We start from the raw sequence: 14,006 nt of genomic DNA on the forward strand, positions 1-14,006 counted from the left end.
TGATGTTGCAATGGAAGCACCTGGTGTTGTTCCTACAGCTAAACTTGTGGAAAGCGATGAAAAGGTTACGGCTGCAGTGCTCTTTTAAGTAAGTTTTGTTATGTCAGGAGTTTTTGTGGTAGTTCGTACTGCTATTTTGTTTGTTGAAGTGGAACGAGCAGGTGCAGTAGAAGTCAGTGCTGGTGTTCTTTCTGCAGTTGAACTTGTAGCAGCAAGTAAAGACATTTCTGTAGAGGTGGTTATTTCAAATGTTGTTGCAGTTGTAGTTTGAGGTGGCATTGACATTGAATTGAATACCCCTGGTATTGCTGTTCCTGAAGCTGATGTTTTGTAGTTGAAGGCATCTTGGTTGTTGTCTGAGATGCAGCTGTGGGTGTTAAAGTGGATCAAGCAATCAAAGTCAGTGGTGTTGCTTCTGCAGTTGTGCTTGTAGCAGCAACTGAAATCATTTTTCTGGTGCTCATTTCAGTGATTGTAGCACTCAAATCTGTTGTGTGAGGTGAAATTGTTGAGCTTGAAGAAGCTGATGTTGATATGGTTGGTGCTCTTGAAGTTGTGGAAGGTGCAAAAATGGTTATGGTAGTAGTGCTAATTTCAGAAGGTTTTGTCGTTACAAGAGTTTTGGTTGTTGTCTGAGCAGATGTGGTTGTTGAAAGGGATTGAGCAACAGTTGTTACTTCTGATGTTGTTTCTACAGTTGAACTAGCAATGACAACAGAACTCGTTGCAATGGTGCTTCATTGTTGCATGCTGTTACAGTTGTTGCTTGGGCTGCGGCTGCTGTTGCAGTAGATGCAGCTGATGCTGCTATTGTTGATGTTCATACAGCAAGACTTGTGGAAGCTACAAAAAAGTTTACAGATGTAGTGCTCATTTCAAATAGCTTTTGCCACTTTTGCCAATTCACCCACTTTTAGCTTGCTTTTTTCAGTAGCTTTACAATTTTCAGGATTCAGCAAAAGGACTTCCACCAGTTCCGTGACTTTCCCCACTTTTGCCTTCCTCATGGGAGCTTGGAACTTTGGACCTTTGAACAGAAAAGGTTATGGCTGCAGTGCTCATTTCAGTAGATTTAGTAGTTTCAGGACGGGATTCAGCAGTAGGAGTTTTACCACTGTGGCGACTTTTGCCACTTTCCCTACTTTTGCTTTCCTCATGTGACCTCTGACTTTTGGAACTTTCAGAAAAGGTCACCACTGCAGTGCTCATTTCAGTAGATTTAGTAGTTTCAGGATGGGATTCAGCAATAGGAGTTTTACCTCTGTGGCGTCTTTTGCCACTTTCCCCACTTTTGCCTTCCTCATGGGACCTCGGACTTTTGGGACTTTCAGAAAAGGTCACCACTTCAGTGCTCATTTCAGTATCTTTTGTAGTTTCAGTAGGGTATTCCGGAACAGTACTTTCTCCACTTCCACGACTTTTGCCAATTTCGTGACTTTTGCCACTTTCGTGACTTTCCCCACTTTTGCCTTCCTCATGGGTGCTTGGACTTTTGGAACTTTCAGAAAAGGTCACCACTTCAGTGCTCATTTCAGTAGATTTAGTAGTTTCAGGATGGGATTCAGCAATAGGAGTTTTACCTCTGTGGCGACTTTTGCCACTTTCCCCACTTTTGCTTGCCTCATGGGAGCTTGGACTTTTGGAACTTTCAGAAAAGGTCACCACTGCAGTGCTCATTTCAGTAGATTTAGTAGTTTCGGGATGGGATTTAGCAATAGGAGTTTTACCTCTGTGGTGTCTTTTCCCACTTTCCCCACTTTTGCCTTCCTCATGGGAGCTTGGACTTTTGGAACTTTCAGAAAAGGTCACCACTGCAGTGCTCATTTCAGTAGATTTAGTAGTTTCAGGATGGGATTCAGCAATAGGAGTTTTACCTCTGTGGCGTCTGTTACCACCTTCCCTACTTTTGCCTTCCTCATGAGGCCGCAGACTTTTGGAACTTTCAGAAAAGGTTACAGCCTCAGTGCTCATTTCAGTAGATTTTGTAGTTTCAGGATGGGATTCAGTAATAGGAGTTTTACCTCTGTGGCGTGTTTTGCCACTTTCCCCACTTTTGCCTTCCTCGTGGGAGCTTGGACTTTTGGAACTTTCAGAAGAGATCACCACTGCAGTGCTCATTTCAGTAGATTTAGGAGTTTCAGGATGGGATTCAGCAATAGGAGTTTTACCTCTGTGGCGTCTTTTGCCACTTTCCCTACTTTTGCCTTCCTCATGTGACCTCTGACTTTTGGAACTTTCAGAAGAGGTCACCACTGCAGTGCTCATTTCAGTAGATATAGTAGTTTCAGGATGGGATTCAGCAATAGGAGTTTTACCACTGTGCCGTCTTTTGCCACTTTCCCCACTTTTGCCTTCCTCGTGGGAGCTTGGACTTTTGGAACTTTCAGAAAAGGTTATGGCTGCAGTGCTCATTTCAGTAGCTTTTTTAGATTCAGCTGAAGATCCAGCAACAGTACTTGCACCAATTTTGTGACTTTCCCCACTTTTGCCTTTCTCATGGGAGCTTGGACTTGTGGAACTTGCAGAAACGGTTACAGCTGCAATGCTCATTTCAGTATCTTTTGTAGTTTCAGTAGGTGATTCAGGAGTAGTACTTTCTCCACTTCCACGACTTTTGCCAATTTCGTGACTTTTGCCACTTTCGTGACTTTCCCCACTTTTGCCTTTCTCATGGGAGCTTGGACTTTTGAAAGTTTCAGAAAAGGTTACAGCTGCAGTGCTCATTTCAGTAGATTTAGTAGTTTGAGGACGGGATTCAGCAATAGGAGTTTTACCTCTGTGGTGTATTTTGCCACCTTCCCTACTTTTGCCTTCCTCAAGAGACCTCGGACTTTTGGAACTTTCAGAAAAGTTCACCACTGCAGTGCTCATTTCAGTAGATTTAGTAGTTTCAGGATGGGATTCAGCAATAGGAGTTTTACCTCTGTGGCGTCTTTTGCCACTTTCCCCACTTTTGCCTTCCTCATGGGAACTTGGACTTGTGGAACGTGCAAAAAACCTTACAGCTGCAGTGCTCATTTCAGTATCTTTTGTAGTTTCAGTAGGTGATTCAGGAGTAGTACTTTCTCCACTTCCACGACTTTTGCCAATTTCGTGACTTTTGCCACTTTCGTGACTTTCCCCACTTTTGCCTTTCTCATGGGAGCTTGGACTTTTGGAAGTTACAGAAAAGGTTACAGCTGCTGTGCTCATTTCAGTAGATTTACTAGTTTGAGGATGGGATTCAGCAATAGGAGTTTTACGTCTGTGGTGTCTTTTGCCACTTTCCCCACTTTTGCCTTCCTCATGGGAGATTTGACTTTTGGAAGTTTCAGAAAAGGTTACAGCTTCAGTCCTCATTTCAGTAGATTTAGTAGTTTCAGGATGAGATTCAGCAATAGGAGTTTTACCACTGTGGCGTCTTTTCCCACTTTCCCCACTTTTGCCTTCCTCGTGGGAGCTTGGACTTTTGGAACTTTCAGAAAAGTTTATGGCTGCAGTGCTCATTTCAGTAGCTTTTTTAGTTTCAGCTGAAGATCCAGCAACAGTACTTGGACCACTTTTGTGACTTATGCCAATTTCATGCCTTTCCCCACTTTTGCCTTTCTCATGGGAGCTTGGACTTGTGGAACTTGCAGAAACGGTTACAGCTGCAGTGCTCCTTTCAGTATCTTTTGTAGTTTCAGTAGGTGATTCAGGAGTAGTACTTTCTCCACTTCCATGACTTTTGCCAATTTCGTGACTTTCCCCAATTTTGCCTTTCTCGTGGGAGCTTGGACTTGTGGAAATTCCAGAAAAGGTTACAGCTGCAGTGCTCATTTCAGTAGATTTAGTAGTTTCAGGATGGGTTTCAGCAATAGGAGTTTTACCTCTGTGGTGTCTTTTGCCACTTTCCCTATTTTTGCCTTCCTCATGCGACCTCAGACTTTTGGAACGTTCAGAAAAGTTCACCACTTCAGTGCTCATTTCAGTAGATTTAATAGTTTCAGGTTGGGATTCAGCAATAGGAGTTTTACCTCTGTGGTGTCTTTTGCCACTTTCCCTACTTTCGCTTTCCTCATGGGACCTCGGACTTCTGGAGCTTTCAGAAAAGGTCACAACGGCAGTCCTCATTTCAGTAGATTTAGTAGTTTCAGGATGGGATTCAGCAATAGGAGTTTTACCTCTGTGGCGTCTTTTGCCACTTTCCCTACTTTTGCCTTCCTCATGGGACCTTGGACTTTTGGAATTTTCAGAAGAGGTCACGACTGCAGTGCTCATTTCAGTAGATTTAGTAGTTTCAGAATGGGATTCAGCAATAGGAGTTTTACCACTTTGCCGTCTTTTGCCACTTTCGCCACTTTTGCCTTCCTCGTGGGAGCTTGGACTTTTGGAACTTTCAGAAAAGGTTATGGCTGCAGTGCTCATTTCAGTAGCTTTTTTAGTTTCAGCTGAAGATCCAGCAACAGTACTTGCACCACTTTTGTGACTTATGCCAATTTCATGCCTTTCTCCACTTTTGCCTTTCTCATGGGAGCTTGGACTTTTGGAACTTGCAGAAACGGTTACAGCTGCAGTGCTCATTTCAGTATCTTTTGTAGTTTCAGTAGGTGATTCAGGAGTAGTACTTTCTCCACTTCCACGACTTTTGCCAATTGCGTGACTTTTACCACTTTCGTGACTTTCCCCATTTTTGCCTTTCTCATGGGAGCTTGGACTTGTGGAAATTTCAGAAAAGGTTACAGCTGCAGTGCTCATTTCAGTAGATTTATTATTTTCTGGATGGGATTCAGCAATAGGAGTTTTACCTCTGTGGCGTCTTTTCCCACTTTCCCCACTTTTGCCTTCCTCATGGGACCTAGGACTTTTGGAACTTTCAGAAAAGGTCAGCACTGCAGTGCTCATTTTAGTAGATTTAGTAGTTTCAGCATGGGATTCAGCAATAGGAGTTTTACCTCTGTGGTGTCTTTTGCCACTTTCCCCACTTTTGCCTTCCTCATGGGACCTCGGAATTTTGGAACTTTCAGAAAAGTTCAACACTTCAGTGCTCATTTCAGTAGATTTAATAGTTTCTGGACGGGATTCAGCAATAGGAGTTTTACCTCTGTGGCGTATTTTGCCACTTTCCCTATTTTTGCCTTCCTAATGGGACTTCTGACTTTTGGAACCCTCCGAAGAGGTCACGACTGCAGTGCTCATTTCAGTAGATTTAGTAGTTTCAGGATGGGATTCAACAATAGGAGTTTTACCTCTGTGGCGTCTTTTGCCACTTTTGGCTTCCACGTGGGAGGTTGGACTTTTGTAACTTTCAGAAAAGGTTATGGCTGCAGTGCTCATTTCAGTAGCTTTTTTAGTTTCAGCTGAAGATACAGCAACAGTTCTTGGACCACTTTTGTGACTTATGCCAATTTCATGCCTTTCCCCACTTTTGCCTTTCTCATGGGAGCTTGGACTTTTGGAAATTCCAGAAAAGGTTACAGCTACAGTGCTCATTTCAGTAGATTTATTATTTTCTGGATGGGATTCAGCAATAGGAGTTTTACCTCTGTGGCGTCTTTTCCCACTTTCCCCACTTTTGCCTTCCTCATGGGACCTCAGACTTTTGGAACTTTCAGAAAAGGTCAGCACTGCAGTGCTCATTTTAGTAGATTTAGTAGTTTCAGCATGGGATTCAGCAATAGGAGTTTTACCTCTGTGGTGTCTTTTGCCACTTTCCCCACTTTTGCCTTCCTCATGGGACCTCGGAATTTTGGAACTTTCCGAAGAGGTCACGACTGCAGTGCTCATTTCAGTAGATTTAGTAGTTTCAGGATGGGATTCAACAATAGGAGTTTTACCTCTGTGGCGTCTTTTGCCACTTTCCCCACTTTTGGCTTCCTCGTGGGAGGTTGGACTTTTGTAACTTTCAGAAAAGGTTATGGCTGCAGTGCTCATTTCAGTAGCTTTTTTAGTTTCAGCTGAAGATACAGCAACAGTACTTGGACCACTTTTGTGACTTATGCCAATTTCATGCCTTTCCCCACTTTTGCCTTTCTCATGGGAGCTTGGACTTGTGGAACTGGCAGAAACGGTTACAGCTGCAGTGCTCATTTCAGTACCTTTTGTAGTTTCAGTAGGTGATTCAGGAGTAGTACTTTCCCCACTTTTACGACTTTTGCCAGTTTCGTGACTTTCCCCACTTTTGACTTCCTCATGGGAGCTTGGACTTTTGGAAATTCCAGAAAAGGTTACAGCTGCAGTGCTCATTTCAGTAGATTTAGTAGTTTCAGGATAGGATTCGGCAATAGTTTTACCACTGTGGTGTCTTTTGCCACTTTCCCTACTTTTGCTTTCCTCATGGGACCTTATACTTTTGGAAGTTTCAGAAAAGTTTACAGCTGCAGTGCTCATTTCAGTAGATTTAGTAGTTTCAGGATGGGATTCAGCAATTGGAGTTTTACCTCTGTGGCGTCTTTTGCCACTTTCCCCACTTTTGCCTTCCTCATGGGACCTCGGAATTTTGGAACTTTCAGAAAATTTCACCACTTCAGTGCTCATTTCAGTAGATTTAATAGTTTCTGGACGGGATTCAGCAATAGTAGTTTTACCTCTGTGGCGTCTTTTGCCACTTTCCCTACTTTTGCCTTCCTCATGGGACCTCTGACTTTTGGAACTTTCCGAAGAGGTCACGACTGCAGTGCTCATTTCAGTAGATTTAGTAGTTTCAGCATGGGATTCAGCAATAGGAGTTTTACCTCTGTGGCGTCTTTTGCCACTTTCCCTACTTTTGCCTTCCCCATGGGAGCTTGGACTTTTGGAACTTTCAGAAGAGGTCACCACTGCAGTGCTCATTTCAGTAGATTTAGTAGTTTCAGGATGGGATTCAACAATAGGAGTTTTACCTCTGTGGCGTCTTTTGCCACTTTCCCCACTTTTGCCTTCCTCATGGGATTTTGGACTTTTGGAACTTTCAGAAAAGGTTATGGCTGCAATGCTCATTTCAGTAGCTTTTGTAGTTTCAGCCGAGGATCCAGCAGCAGTACTTGCACTACTTTGGTGACTTTTGTCACTTTCATGACTTTCCCCACTTTCGCCTTTCTCATGGGAGCTTGGAGTTGTGGAACGTGCAAAAAAGGTTACAGCTGCAGTGCTCATTTCAGTATCTTTTTTAGTTTCAGTAGGGTATTCAGGAGTAGTACGTTCTCCACTTCCATGACTTTTGCCAATTTCGTGACTTTTGCCAGTTTCGTGACTTTCCCTACTTTTGCCTTCCTCATGGGAGCTTGGACTTTTGGTACTTTCAGAAAAGGTTACAGCTGCAGTGCTCATTTCAGTAGATTTAGTAGTTTCAGGATGGGATTCAGCAATAGGAGTTTTACCACTTTGCCGTCTTTTGCCACTTTCGCCACTTTTGCCTTCCTCGTGGGAGCTTGGACTTTTGGAACTTTCAGAAAAGGTTATGGCTGCAGTGCTCATTTCAGTAGCTTTTTTAGTTTCAGCTGAAGATCCAGCAACAGTACTTGCACCACTTTTGTGACTTATGCCAATTTCATGCCTTTCTCCACTTTTGCCTTTCTCATGGGAGCTTGGACTTTTGGAACTTGCAGAAACGGTTACAGCTGCAGTGCTCATTTCAGTATCTTTTGTAGTTTCAGTAGGTGATTCAGGAGTAGTACTTTCTCCACTTCCACGACTTTTGCCAATTGCGTGACTTTTACCACTTTCGTGACTTTCCCCATTTTTGCCTTTCTCATGGGAGCTTGGACTTGTGGAAATTTCAGAAAAGGTTACAGCTGCAGTGCTCATTTCAGTAGATTTATTATTTTCTGGATGGGATTCAGCAATAGGAGTTTTACCTCTGTGGCGTCTTTTCCCACTTTCCCCACTTTTGCCTTCCTCATGGGACCTAGGACTTTTGGAACTTTCAGAAAAGGTCAGCACTGCAGTGCTCATTTTAGTAGATTTAGTAGTTTCAGCATGGGATTCAGCAATAGGAGTTTTACCTCTGTGGTGTCTTTTGCCACTTTCCCCACTTTTGCCTTCCTCATGGGACCTCGGAATTTTGGAACTTTCAGAAAAGTTCAACACTTCAGTGCTCATTTCAGTAGATTTAATAGTTTCTGGACGGGATTCAGCAATAGGAGTTTTACCTCTGTGGCGTATTTTGCCACTTTCCCTATTTTTGCCTTCCTAATGGGACTTCTGACTTTTGGAACCCTCCGAAGAGGTCACGACTGCAGTGCTCATTTCAGTAGATTTAGTAGTTTCAGGATGGGATTCAACAATAGGAGTTTTACCTCTGTGGCGTCTTTTGCCACTTTTGGCTTCCACGTGGGAGGTTGGACTTTTGTAACTTTCAGAAAAGGTTATGGCTGCAGTGCTCATTTCAGTAGCTTTTTTAGTTTCAGCTGAAGATACAGCAACAGTTCTTGGACCACTTTTGTGACTTATGCCAATTTCATGCCTTTCCCCACTTTTGCCTTTCTCATGGGAGCTTGGACTTTTGGAAATTCCAGAAAAGGTTACAGCTACAGTGCTCATTTCAGTAGATTTATTATTTTCTGGATGGGATTCAGCAATAGGAGTTTTACCTCTGTGGCGTCTTTTCCCACTTTCCCCACTTTTGCCTTCCTCATGGGACCTCAGACTTTTGGAACTTTCAGAAAAGGTCAGCACTGCAGTGCTCATTTTAGTAGATTTAGTAGTTTCAGCATGGGATTCAGCAATAGGAGTTTTACCTCTGTGGTGTCTTTTGCCACTTTCCCCACTTTTGCCTTCCTCATGGGACCTCGGAATTTTGGAACTTTCCGAAGAGGTCACGACTGCAGTGCTCATTTCAGTAGATTTAGTAGTTTCAGGATGGGATTCAACAATAGGAGTTTTACCTCTGTGGCGTCTTTTGCCACTTTCCCCACTTTTGGCTTCCTCGTGGGAGGTTGGACTTTTGTAACTTTCAGAAAAGGTTATGGCTGCAGTGCTCATTTCAGTAGCTTTTTTAGTTTCAGCTGAAGATACAGCAACAGTACTTGGACCACTTTTGTGACTTATGCCAATTTCATGCCTTTCCCCACTTTTGCCTTTCTCATGGGAGCTTGGACTTGTGGAACTGGCAGAAACGGTTACAGCTGCAGTGCTCATTTCAGTACCTTTTGTAGTTTCAGTAGGTGATTCAGGAGTAGTACTTTCCCCACTTTTACGACTTTTGCCAGTTTCGTGACTTTCCCCACTTTTGACTTCCTCATGGGAGCTTGGACTTTTGGAAATTCCAGAAAAGGTTACAGCTGCAGTGCTCATTTCAGTAGATTTAGTAGTTTCAGGATAGGATTCGGCAATAGTTTTACCACTGTGGTGTCTTTTGCCACTTTCCCTACTTTTGCTTTCCTCATGGGACCTTATACTTTTGGAAGTTTCAGAAAAGTTTACAGCTGCAGTGCTCATTTCAGTAGATTTAGTAGTTTCAGGATGGGATTCAGCAATTGGAGTTTTACCTCTGTGGCGTCTTTTGCCACTTTCCCCACTTTTGCCTTCCTCATGGGACCTCGGAATTTTGGAACTTTCAGAAAATTTCACCACTTCAGTGCTCATTTCAGTAGATTTAATAGTTTCTGGACGGGATTCAGCAATAGTAGTTTTACCTCTGTGGCGTCTTTTGCCACTTTCCCTACTTTTGCCTTCCTCATGGGACCTCTGACTTTTGGAACTTTCCGAAGAGGTCACGACTGCAGTGCTCATTTCAGTAGATTTAGTAGTTTCAGCATGGGATTCAGCAATAGGAGTTTTACCTCTGTGGCGTCTTTTGCCACTTTCCCTACTTTTGCCTTCCCCATGGGAGCTTGGACTTTTGGAACTTTCAGAAGAGGTCACCACTGCAGTGCTCATTTCAGTAGATTTAGTAGTTTCAGGATGGGATTCAACAATAGGAGTTTTACCTCTGTGGCGTCTTTTGCCACTTTCCCCACTTTTGCCTTCCTCATGGGATTTTGGACTTTTGGAACTTTCAGAAAAGGTTATGGCTGCAATGCTCATTTCAGTAGCTTTTGTAGTTTCAGCCGAGGATCCAGCAGCAGTACTTGCACTACTTTGGTGACTTTTGTCACTTTCATGACTTTCCCCACTTTCGCCTTTCTCATGGGAGCTTGGAGTTGTGGAACGTGCAAAAAAGGTTACAGCTGCAGTGCTCATTTCAGTATCTTTTTTAGTTTCAGTAGGGTATTCAGGAGTAGTACGTTCTCCACTTCCATGACTTTTGCCAATTTCGTGACTTTTGCCAGTTTCGTGACTTTCCCTACTTTTGCCTTCCTCATGGGAGCTTGGACTTTTGGTACTTTCAGAAAAGGTTACAGCTGCAGTGCTCATTTCAGTAGATTTAGTAGTTTCAGGATGGGATTCAGCAATAGAAGTTTTAACACTGTGGCGTCTTTTGCCACTTTCCCCACTTTTGCCTTCCTCATGGGACCTCGCACTTTTGGAACTTTCAGAAAAAGTCACCACTGCAGTGCTCATTTCAGTAGATTTAGTAGTTTCAGGATGGGATTCAGCAATAGGAGTTTTACCTCTGTGGCCTTTTTTGCCACTTTCCCTACTTTTGCCTTCCTCATGGGAGCTTGGACTTTTGGAACTTTCAGAAGAGGTCACCACTGCAGTTCTCATTTCAGTAGATTTAGGAGTTTCAGGATGGGATTCAGCAATAGGAGTTTTACCTCTGTGGCGTCTTTTGCCACTTTCCCTACTTTTGCCTTCCTCATGTGACCTCTGACTTTTGGAACTTTCAGAAAATTTCACCACTTCAGTGCTCAGTCCAGTAGATTTAGTAGTTTCAGGATGGGATTCAACAATAGGAGTTTTACCTATGTGGCGTATTTTGCCACTTTCCCTACTTTTGCCTTCCTCATGGGACTTCAGACTTTTGGAACTTTCAGAAAAGGTCACCACTGCAGTGCTCATTTCAGTAGATTCAGTTGTTTCAGGATGGGATTCAGCAATAGGAGTTTTACCTCTGTGGCCTCTTTTGCCACTTTCCCCACTTTTGCCTTCTTCATGGGACCTCAGACTTTTGGAACTTTCAGAAAACTTCAACACTGCAGTGCTCATTTCAGTAGATTTAGTAGTTTCAGGATGGGATTCAGCAATAGGAGTTTTACCTCTGTGGCGTCTTTTGCCACTTTCCCCACTTTTGCCTTCCTCATGGGAGCATGGACTTTTGGAACTTTCAGAAAAGGTTATGGCTGCAGTGCTCAATTCATTAGCTTTTGTACTTTCAGCTGAGGATCCAACAGCAGTACTTGCACCACTTTTGTGACTTATGCCAATATCATGACTTTCCCCACGTTTACCTTTCTCATGGGAGCTTGGACTTGTGGAATGTGCAAAAAAGGTTACAGCTGCAGTGCTCATTTCAGTATCTTTTGTAGTTTCAGTAGGTGATTCAGGAGTAGTACTTTCTCCACTTCCACGACTTTTGCCAGTTTCGTGACTTTCCCTACTTTTGCCTTCCTCATGGGAGCTTGGACTTTTGGAACTTTCAGAAAAGGTCACCACTGCAGTGCTCATTTCAGTAGATTTAGTAGTTTCAGGATGGGACTGAGCAATAGGAGTTTTACCTCTGTGGCGTCTTTTGCCACTTTCCCTACTTTTGCCTTCCTCATGGGAGCTTGGACTTTTGGAACTTTCAGAAGAGGTCACCACTGCAGTGCTCTTTTCAGTAGATTTAGGAGTTTCAGGATGGGATTCAGCAATAGGAGTTTTACCTCTGTGCCGTCCTTTGCCACTTTCCCTACTTTTGCCTTCCTCATGGGTTCTCTGACTTTTGGAACTTTCAGAAGAGGTCACCACTTCAGTGCTCATTTCAGTAGATTTAGTAATTTCAGGATGGGATTCAGCAATAGGAGTTTTACCTCTGTGGCGTCTTTTGCCACTTTCCCCACTTTTGCCTTCCTCATGTGACCTCTGACTTTTGGAACTTTCAGAAAAGGTCACAGCTGCAGTGCTCATTTCAGTAGATTTAGTAGTTTCAGGATGGGATTCAGCAATGGGAGTTTTACCTCTGTGGCGTCTTTTGCCACTTTCCCCACTTTTGCCTTCCTCATGGGACCTTGGACTTTTGGAACTTTCATAAAATATCACCACTGCAGTGCTCATTTCAGTAGATATAGTAGTTTCAGGATGGGACTCAGCAATAGGAGTTTTACCTCTGTGGTGTCTTTTGCCACTTTCCCTACTTTTGCCTTCCTCATGGGAGCTTGGACTTTTGGAACTTTCAGAAGAGGTCACCACTGCAGTGCTCATTTCAGTAGATTTAGGAGTTTCAGGATGGGATTCAGCAATAGGAGTTTTACCTCTGTGGCGTCTTTTGCCACTTTCCCTACTTTTGCCTTCCTCATGTGACCTCTGACTTTTGGAACTTTCAGAAGAGGTCACCACTGCTGTGCTCATTTCAGTAGATATAGTAGTTTCAGGATGGGATTCAGCAATAGGAGTTTTACCTCTGTGGCGTCTTTTGACACTTTCCCCACTTTTACCTTCCTCATGGGACCTCAGACTTTTGGAACTTTCAGAAAATGTCACCACTGCAGTGCTCATTTCAGTAGATTTACTAGTTTCAGGATGGGATTCAGCAATAGGAGTTTTACCTCTGTGGCGTCTTTTGCCACTTTCCCCACTTTTGCCTTCCTCATGGGAGCTTGGACTTTTGGAACTTTCAGAAAAGGTTATGGCTGCAGTGCTCAATTCATTAGCTTTTGTACTTTCAGCTGAGGATCCAGCAACAGTATTTGCACTACTTTTGTGACTTATGCCAATATCATGACTTTCCCCACTTTTACCTTTCTCATGGGAGCTTGGACTTGTGGAATGTGCAAAAAAGGTTACAGCTGCAGTGCTCATTTCAGTATCTTTTGTAGTTTCAGTAGGTGATTCAGGAGTAGTACTTTCTCCACTTCCACGACTTTTGCCAGTTTCGTGACTTTCCCCACTTTTGCCTTCCTCATGGGAGCTTGGACTTTTGGAACTTTCATAAAAGGTCACAGCTGCAGTGCTCATTTTAGTAGATTTTGTAGTTTCAGGATGGGATTCAGCAATAGGAGTTTTACCTCTGTGGCGTCTTTTGCCACTTTCCCTACTTTTGCCTTCCTCATGTGACCTCGGACTTTTGGAACTTTCAGAAGAGGTCACCACTGCGGTGCTCATTTCAGTAGATATAGTAGTTTCAGGATGGGACTCACTAATAGGAGTTTTACCTCTGTTGCGTCTTTTGCCACTTTCCCTACTTTTGCCTTCCTCATTTGACCTTAGACTTTTGGAACTTTCAGAAAATTTCACCACTTCAGTGCTCAGTCCAGTAGATTTAGTAGTTTCAGGATGGGATTCAAAAATAGGAGTTTTAACTCTGTGGCGTCTTTTGCCACTTTCCCTACTGTTGCCTTCCTCATGGGACCTCAGACTTTTGGAACTTTCAGAAAAGGTCACCACTGCAGTGCTCATTTCAGTAGATTCAGTTGTTTCAGGATGGGATTCAGCAATAGGAGTTTTACCTCTGTGGCCTCTTTTGCCACTTTCCCCACTTTTGCCTTCTTCATGGGACCTCAGACTTTTGGAACTTTCAGAAAACTTCACTACTGCAGTGCTCATTTCAGTAGATTTAGTAGTTTCAGAATGGGATTCAGCAATAGGAGTTTTACCTCTGTGGCGTCTTTTGCCACTTTCCCCACTTTTGCCTTCCTCATGGGAGCTTGGACTTTTGGAACTTTCAGAAAAGGTTATGGCTGCAGTGCTCAATTCATTAGCTTTTGTACTTTCAGCTGAGGATTCAACAACAGTACTTGCACTACTTTTGTGACTTATGCCAATATCATGACTTTCGCCACTTTTACCTTTCTCATGGGAGCTTGGACTTGTGGAATGTGCAAAAAAGGTTACAGCTGCAGTGCTCATTTCAGTATCTTTTGTAGTTTCAGTAGGTGATTCAGGAGTAGTACTTTCTCCACTTCCACGACTTTTGCCAGTTTCGTGACTTTCCCTACTTTTGCCTTCCTCATGGGAGCTTGGACTTTTGGAACTTTCAGAAAAGGTCA

This window comes from Pygocentrus nattereri, chromosome 11, assembly GCF_015220715.1.
Source record: "Pygocentrus nattereri isolate fPygNat1 chromosome 11, fPygNat1.pri, whole genome shotgun sequence".
Taxonomy (NCBI): Eukaryota; Metazoa; Chordata; class Actinopteri; order Characiformes; family Serrasalmidae; genus Pygocentrus; species Pygocentrus nattereri.